Genomic DNA, 9,745 nt, shown 5'->3' with positions numbered 1-9,745 from the left:
CCCCCCCCCCCCATTTTGAATAACGTTGGACTTGGGCTTAGCATAGATAGCTTTTATAATGTTGAGGTATGTTCCTGTGATTCCTAGTTTTTCTAGTGTTCTAAACATGAAAAGGTGTTGTATTTTATAAAGTGCTTTTTCTACACCTATTGAGAGGATCATATGATTTTTATCTTTAAGTCTATTGATGTGATGAATTACATTTATTGAATTCCGTATGTTGAACCAATCTTACATCCCTGGGATGAACCCCAATTGGTGCACTATCCTTTTAATATGTTTTGTATGTGATTTGCCAGAATTTTATTGAGAATTCTTGCATCTATGTTCATCAGGGATACCTGTCTGAAGTCTTCTTTCCTTGATGTGTCCTCGTCTGGTTTTGTTATCAGAGTGATAGTAGCCTCATGGAAGGAGTTTGGAAGGGTTCTCTCCTTTTCTGTTTCCCTTAAGCCATATAAAACGTCCTTCTTTATCCCTTCTGAAAGTCCACTTTGTTTGGTATGAGGATGAAAACCCCTGCTTGTTTATGCAGTCCAGGTGGGTGGTATGTTTTCTCCCCATCCTTTCACTTTCAGTCTGTGGATGTCTTTTCAATAAGATGAGTCTCTTGAAGGCAGCATAGTGTTGCATGTTTTTTTTTAAAATCCAATTTTCTAGTCTATGTCTTTTAATTGATGAGTTTAGGCCATTAACATTCAGGGTTATTATTGAAATATGGTTTGTATTCCCAGTCATTTTTTTTACTTGACTTTGTTTCTCCTTTGATTGGTTTTTCCTTTAATGTAGTTCCTCCCTTTCATGATTTTTATTATTTTTTTCATTTTCTTCTCATGAAATATTTTGTCAAGAATATTCTGTAGTGCAGGCTTTCTCACTATAAATTCTTTTAACTTTTTGTTTTTTAATCATAGAAGGTTTTTATTTTGTCATCAAATCTGAAGTTTAATTTTTCTAGATATAAGATTCTTGGTTGTCATCAATTTTCTTTCAGAGCTTGGTATATGTTGTTTCAGGATCTTCTAGCATTGACGGTCTGGGTTGAGAACTCTTCTGAGACCCAAATTGATTTCTCCTTATATGTAAACTCTGTTGCACCTTTTAAAATTCTATCCTTATTCTGTATGCTAGGCATTTTCATTATTATGTGCTTTGATGTAAATCTGTTGTTCTTTTGTACATTTGGTATCCTGTAAGCCTCTTGTATTTGATTTTCCAATTCATTCTTCATGTTTGGGATATTTTATGATATTATTTCATTGAATAGTTTGTGTATTCCTTTGGTTTGTATCTCTGTGATTTCCTCTATTCTGATAAATCTTAGATTTGGTCTTTTGATGTTATTCCAGAATTCTTGGATGTTATATTCATGGTTTCTTACCATCTTCACTGTGTGTTCAACTTTATTTTCAAGAGTGCATATTTTGTCTTCATTGTCTGAGGTTCTGTCTTGCAATTTCTAGTCTGTTGGTAATGCTTTCTATTGAGTTTTTTATTTCATTTATTGTTTCCTTCATTTCAACGATTTCTGCCTTTTTGTTTTTTCAGAATCTCTATCTTGTTCTTGAAGTAATCTTTTGCTACCTGTATTTGTTCTCTTATCTCTTTGTTGGAGTGATCAATTGTTGCCTGTATTTGCTCTCTTATGTCATTGTTTGATTTGCAGACCATTTTAATTATATACATTTGAATTCCTTCTCTGACATTTTATCTACTGTGCTGTCAATGAATTTTATTATTGTATCATCTTGGTTTATTTGGGGCACTTTCTTCCCTTGTCTTTTCATGCTTTCCAATTGTCTTCCCTCCTAGCAGTACATATCTGAGGTATTAAAGTTTCTACTCTATAATCTTACTATGTCCCTGCATGTTACTGATGTCTCACCTTTAAGGGGGAGATCAATATGAACAGCACTCATTGCAAATGATATACAGCCTTAAATCAAATGATTTCTATTTAGACTATACAGTTTTACTATAATAAACAGGAATTATGTGTTCAATTATTATCTGCAATATAAACAGTAGGTTTGCAAAAGGGCCTACAGATTCTAATGGTGGAAAAAACAAGAAATGGTGTAGGGAGAGGTTTTAGGATGTGATGTTCATGAGGTAGGAGTGAGAATATAGAGGTATTAGATCATAGGAAGAGTGAAAGATCAGTGAAAAGAAGTTGGCTGTTAACAGGAGAAAAGAGAGAAAGAGGTTACTCAGTGCAAGGCTCTCCTGCCCCTGCAACAAGATGGTGGCTATTAGCACACTTAGCAGGGATACCTCTGGTACACACAAGCCATGGTGATGGTCTTTTGGGTCCTGGATGTTATCCCAGTTGGAAGCAGCCATGTCCATAGTTGGTGGCAGTGTATCGTCAAACCTGTAAATACCTTGGTGTTGGGCTTCCAGTTTCTGGCCAGTATCTCAAGATAGAAGTTGCTACAATTAAAGATGGTGGTGGCAGCAGTTGAGGTAACCTGAGATGGTGTTGGAAGTGTCCCAAGATGGCAGCAACCACTTTTAGGGATGGTGCTGAATGGGCAAGCCAAATGATGACTTTGGGCAACCCGTTTGGAGATGCACTGCTGTGGTGTATGGGTGTGGTCTTCAGTGAGGTGGACAGTCCTATGCCTGGGCCTGGGCCTGGGCCTGGGCCTGATCTTTTCCCAGACTGGGGCTGTCCCAGGCCTGCCTGGTCTCTGTGGGGGTCAGCAAAACTGTCTCAGGCCTGCTGGGCTCTGCAGGGATGGATGGGGCTGTTCTGGGCCTGTCTGGTCTCCACTGGGGTCCCTTTTAAAAAATTTCTTTATATATATATATATATATATATATATATATATATATAGATGTGAGGTCATTTTATTGTGTTTCTTTCACAATTAAGGAACAGATAGTGATTTCTTTAAGGACATACAAAGAAATGGTTGATTCAGGACTGGACTCATGTTAGTGTTCTTAGTTACATTTTTTCCTGCCTTAGACGCCTTAGAGTCTTTTGATTACTGCCCTGTATACAGTGAGGATTATAACTTATTCAAAAGCTTTGGGAATAGCTAAACTCACTAGGAATTATTTGAAAACAGAAATAAATATTTTGAATCTTTTAAAAACATACTGAACTGGGTCAGGGGTATAAATGTCAAAACTTTCATCAGGAGAGAGTTTCACAGTTCTTATGACACATCCTGCTACATTTCAAAGAGAAAGAAAGCCAATGACCACAAAGGCAGATGACATGAGGATGAGCAGACAATCATTTCTCCTTTGCTGTGTATTCTCCTGTCACCAGAGGTTAGAAAACAAAGGAATGAAATAATCAATCTTGAAACTACAATAGGCTCTTAAATGAATGAACAAAGTCCAACTGCCCTTTTAACCTCTCCTGCATGTTTTCAAGCTTATTATTACTAGTGCATCTTCAGAAGCAGATAGTAATGAAACTAAAATCCCAGACTTTTGATTAGACAGAAACTGACTTTAGTCCTTGAATTTTGACTGCTCCTCATATTCAGCAATTTGTATAACTTTTCAAATCCTCATGAATCAATGGTAAAATATGAATTATAATACAACCTACCTTATTCTTACATACAAGTACACATACACCCATAACATTTATATACGAAGCTGCTATCATTGGTTGGATAGTGCAGGAAAAAGAGGTTATGTGTATTAATACTGACAAGTATATTTTCATGGAGTTGGCTTGGAAAGAGAAGTTGCCTATGTTTGGGAGGAGGATGGTAATGAATAGTAGTTAGCAGAAGACAGAGCCCTTCAAAAAGTCTTCAAACTCAGGGCTGGGGCTGGGGCTCAGTGGTAGTGCACGTGCCCGGTATGTGTGAGGCACTGGGTTTGATTCTCAGCACCATATATTAAAAAAATAAAGATCTATCAGCAACTAAAAAATATTTTAAAAAAGTCTTCAAACTCAAATGAAAATATTTAAAATACTATCCCTATACAAAAATCTTCAAATAAAATACAGCCCAGAGCTTGCCAATAAGTCTGTAGGCTAAAAGACAGCCCACAAAAATCTCGGGACTTGCAACTTTTAATTTCTGATTAACTTATGAGAATGTGAGAAAAATTGGGTGTAAAACATGGGACTCTTTCATCCAAGCTAAGAGGTGGATTTCAAGAAATATATTACGAAAAGTAATGGCTCACGTGGGATGGCTGGATAGGCCAGCTGCATCGGCTGAGCAAAGGTAGACAAAGGCTGGAAACCACAGACTGCCTAAGTCGACCCTCCTTGTCACTGTCCATTTTCCTCAAACCAAAAAAAAAAAAAAAAAAGGTCATTATTCATACTAATAACAAGTTAATATTTAGCATTCATCAGTCCAAACACTGCTTTTGAAATTTTCCCCATCATAAGCATGACGAAACCCGTGTTTTATTCACAGTTTTTATGCATTAACTTATTTCATTCTCACAATAATATTTTAAGGTAGGGTTCATTACTGATGGATGAGGGAAATGACAACCCCCAGGATAGGGAAATGACCACCCTCTAAAACTGTCTGACCTGGAGGAAGAGGAAGGCAATCATTAATCCTCTGCCAGTAAATCCTCCCCCCCACCAACAGTGGGTCTCGAGGGAAAAAGCCAATTTTCATCCCCTCCAGCGTTCATCTCCAGCATCTCCACCCAAAGCAAATATTCATCCCTTCCCAACCACAATGTGTCATGAAGGGAGGAGGCAGATACTGAAATGCTGGGCCCTGGACTTTTACCCTTTCCCATCGCAGAAGAGTCCTAGAAGGAGAAGAGCAAATAGGGAGGCTCTGGGTCACAATGTGTCCCAGAGGAGGAAGATAAGCAGTGAACACCGAGTTCTGAGCTTTTGTCTCTTCCCAGTAAAACAATAAGTTTCAGACTTTTTACAATTTTTTTCCTGATTGCCCAAATCGACGCATCTGCTTTAGTCTTCAATGAATAATTCACTCTCATTGTAAAACCCAGAGCCCCTGTGTAACTGGCAGCCATCTTTCACCCCCAAAATGAGCCCCTCCAGTGCCTGATCGATTGACTGCACTGCAGAGTCAAGGAAAGCTTGCTTCCATCCCTGTTATTTGCCTTCTCATAACGGTGCTGAAACCGTGACAGTTATTTTTGCTTACGATTACTCTCTTCATTTTGCAGATAAAACAACCAGGTTCGGGGTGTTTAATATAGAATGAATTCCTTCATGGTAAGTGGTGGGATTGATACGCACCTTTTCCAAAAAGCCAGGTTTATTATTTTATTTATTTTTATGCGGTGCTGAGGATGGAACCCAGGGCCTCACACATGCTAGGCAAGTGCTCTACCACTGAGCTACAGCCCCAGCCCCACTCCAAAAAAAGCCAGGTTTGATAGCACAGTTATCTTCTCTTCAGATGGCTTCTGCTAGAGGAACATGCCCCTGAGGTTCCATCCTACCGCATTCACTATTCATATATCTTTTCAGACACTTCACTGGGGAATCCTAAACACTAAGTTTGGATCAGTGGAGAAAATTATTAATTACATATTGAGTTAAATTTAATTTTATTTAAATTGAATTAAGACCATTCATCGCACTTAAAAATCACTCTGCCTGGGTTTAAATTATGGCTTGGGCCTAAAGCTTGGCTTGCAATTACTACTTGTGTACACATGAATAAATTATTCAACATCTTGTGTCTCGAATGAATGAAAGAAGTGATTAACTTCGTAATATTATTGTGAAGAGTTAATGAATATGTATGTAAACTGTCCTGACAATTTCCTGGCAGGTGAACAAAATTGAAGATGAAGACTTTACTAGACTCGGGTAAGGGGGATTAGAAAGTATAGCAGACATCATTTTGGACCATTTAACTTTCTAAATTTCAGCTTTAAAATTTATAAAACTGAAAAATTAGAAGAATATTTTTTGCAGATTTCTCAGATTCAGTAATTCATAACTCTAAATATGCATAACATACTAAAATTTGCTTTCCGTCCATCCTTATCTAGTGAACCTTGTAGAACAAATTATTGCTGTAGTGAAATAATGCATACTATATTTTACATCTATTTTTACTTCAATCTTTTGTTGTTGTTGTTGTTGTTTAATAATCATCATTATTACAGGGCTTCTCATAATTCTCAAATAATATTGATATAGACCAGGACAGAAGTAACACAACTCATTCTGCTGAGACTAATGAATGACCGCATGTCCCTTCTTTAAAACATTCACCCTGATCTACTTCATTGTCTGGGAATTTGGAAAGTAACGCATTAGTCTTTTGGACTCTCATCTTCTCCTTCCCTGTAGTTTTTCCTCAGTAGCATGTCTCTGGTGGCCTTTTTAAAATCAGCTGTCACTCCCACAGTGATGGAGGGCTCCTTCTAGAAGAAAAGGTCATTTTTTTTTTACAATGTTTATGATGCTAAGATCTTCTTGTTGTATAGCCTTTGCCACTGTGAAAATTTACCTCTTGGCTTCAATGACCTGTGTGTGCAAACCCCTACATTACACCGCAATCATGGCAAAAGGTCTGTGTGCTTGTCTGCCATAGCTTGTGGCTTCTCTGTGGCTTCCATCCACAATGGGGACACATTCAGCCTCTCATTCAGAATGTCCATGTGCTGTATCACTTCTGTGATATTCCAGCGGTCATGGTTCTCTTTCGTTCTGGTAGACATGTTAGTGAGCTGGTTTTTGTTTGTGTCGTGACCTTCAATCTGTTTTTTATTCACCTGTTTATCTTGGTACACCATATATTCATTTTTATCATCATCCTTACAAGGCACTCAACTTCAGAATAGAAGAAGTCTTTGTACACTTGTACATGTCACCTCACTTCAGTCTTCATCCTCGAATACCTTCAGCCCAGTTCCAGTCATTCTGTGGACTCAGACAAAATAGCATCTGGGTACTATGCTATGGTCATCCCTATTCTGAACACTGTGGTTTATAGCCTGTGGAACAAGAAGTGAAGGGTGCATTCAAAAAGTTTCTTTGGGAAGCAAAATTGTCTTTAGGATGGTGATTTTAACAGTAGAATGCACAATACCTGGGTTTACCCCCCTCAGATCTTTTCCATGCACTGAATCACATTTTAAGGTCCATATTGAAGTTAACTTCCTGCAGTGATACCCTTATATCTGCAGTCTGTTGTCTAGAAAAAAGAGAACACTGTGTTCAGAGATCTATTAACTATAGAAGAATGGTAAAGATGTCTCTGGCCCTGCTAAAAACTTTATTAACAGTTTTGATATATACTCATTCTAGGTGTATTATTTTATACCACATACCCATGCAAAGATTCATGTAAAACAGTGGCACAAATGGGCGCATGTATAGGAGTGCATGCATGTGCCTCTTGAGGACACACACACAGGTATAGTGAATTTGTCAGAATTAAATGGAATGCAGCAACGATATAATCATCATCATCATCATCATCAAAATGTTTAATTCAGCTTTTATAATATAAACGTATGTCTAATATTTATTTCTTTAGTTGAATAATAATTTCTTTAGTTGAATATTCTATGAGTCCTAATTTGAGAGAACATTGCATACCTTAGAGTGGAAGCATTTTCTTTTTGTTGCAATATTTTATGTAAAGAAACATATAACATCTTAAATGAATTAATAGTTCTGGTTTGACCATGTCATTGTATAGAACAAACATGTTCATATTGTAATGAACTCTTTAGCATACAAGAAAAATTGAGAAAAAATAATACTATATTTTTAAATTCTCTTGTGTATCATGACTAAATTTCACACTAAGAAACCAATAAAGCCAGTGTTTTTCTCTGTAAGTACATGAAATGGCCAGTGCTGATCTTGTTTTCTTAACTTTCCAGAGTCACATTTTGTCTTGTCACTCTTGTTTTGACCCCACTTTGTTTGCACTGAACTCTTTGCTCTTTGTCCTCAGCTCCATGTGGGCTTCTGCTCTGAGCCTCTGAACTTGCTGTTCTCTCTCCATTCTCATCCTTGCTGAAACATTGCCCTGTCACGGAGCTGACCCCTGATCACCCATGCTAACGTCATCACCCTCCACTCAGCAAATAAGCTGTTCTCTCACCCTCTGCTTTATCCCTCATGGTTCTTACCAGTGTGTTGGATGTATTGCAGATTATCAACAAGCATTTGTTAAATGAGTGAATAAAACAAGCAAGCTTTGATTCCATGTGTATTAATATGTTGAATTTTGGAACCAGTGATAATCATAGTGCACCATCCATAATATAAACCTCTCAGTATATAATTTGAGAGCATTTCAATAGTCCCAGGTGGCTTTCTACTCTCTGGTGAAATATTTTTTGACTATATCCAAATTCAGTTCTTGTACTCCTTGATTCTGTTCATAGTGATGTTCTGGATCCCATTATCAAGTAGATCATCTGAAACTATCTCATAATTTTGACTTAAAACTGATATCTCATTAAATGACAAGGAACTTATCAATGAAATATTATTTAACAAACCACAAAATGCACTAAATAGATGATTTAAAAGTTTTCATATCTGATTATATTTTTAAAAATGTCTTCTTATATTTGAATTATATAATTAACTAAAATGATTCTAACCATCCATGTAGAATATAAATATAAGAATATATGTCAGTAATAGAGATAACATGTATTCAATATTCTTCTACACTGTTCTATCTTTTTTCTTTAAGTTTTGACCCACAGAGTCAAAATTTAATATTATGGAAAACTAATTTAAAAATTAATTAAAAAATTAATTTAAAAAACTAATTAAAACATTTAATATTATGGAAAATTAAGCAGAGCAATGTGATTCCATGTCTACTTTATTGTAACTATAAAATAGAAGGCCTCAACATCTAAAGATTTGTAATATTGCTCTTGAATATGCTAAGATGGTCTTGTGTTATATTACAATTTTGGAACAGTGTAGTATAACACAAACATTCTCATCTACATAGAGATATTTCTCCTGTTGGAACCATTTCTAAATGTTATTTTAAATTGTTATTTAATTTTAGATTTAACGAAAAACTTCTAAGACAGTGTAGACTGTTGCCACATGACCCTGTGACAAGCTCAATAACGGCTCATTAAAAGATACAAGTCCGAATTTGGAAACCTTTCAGTATTACTCTGTGTGGCTCAGAAGACTATGCAGATGCGATTAAATAAGGATTTTAAAATTTAAAAAAAGAATGAGAAATTATCAGGATTATCAATGTGTACCCTAAAGGTTATCCATGTATTCTTATAGAGTCAGAAGATTTAAACACAGAAAAAGAGGAGCTGACACTGTGACCTCAGAAACAAGCAGCTATGGCATGCAAGCAACCACCAGAAGAAGGAAGAGACAAGAAACTGAAAGTGCCCTGGAGCCCAGGAAGGGGCTGTGGTTTCAGCTCTCCACAAGTGGTTATGGAATTTCAATTTCTAGATCTGAGATTGAATAAAACCTTGTTGTGGTAAGCCTTAGTATTTGCAGTAATTTGTTACAGCAGCCATAGGAAACTAATACTGACCTTTGTCTGGTTTCTTCTCTGTCAATCTTACATGGCTGTTGTAGGTTTGGGAGAATTCACAAGTGAAGCTATCTGTTCCTTTGCTTTCCTCTTTGGGGAAGTTATTTAGTATTAGTTCAATCTCTTCACATGTTACAGATATATTCAGATTTTCTCTGAATCTGGAGTTGGTTTTGACAATGTGTGTATTTATAAGAATTTGTATTGTATCTATGTTATCCAACATGTCGTGATGGTTAATCATAGTACTCTTTTATAAT

This window comes from Marmota marmota, unplaced genomic scaffold (genome assembly GCF_001458135.2).
Source record: "Marmota marmota marmota unplaced genomic scaffold, marMar, whole genome shotgun sequence".
Taxonomy (NCBI): Eukaryota; Metazoa; Chordata; class Mammalia; order Rodentia; family Sciuridae; genus Marmota; species Marmota marmota.
The sequence above is the reverse complement of the archived record's forward strand: the minus strand, read 5'-3'. Positions refer to the sequence as shown.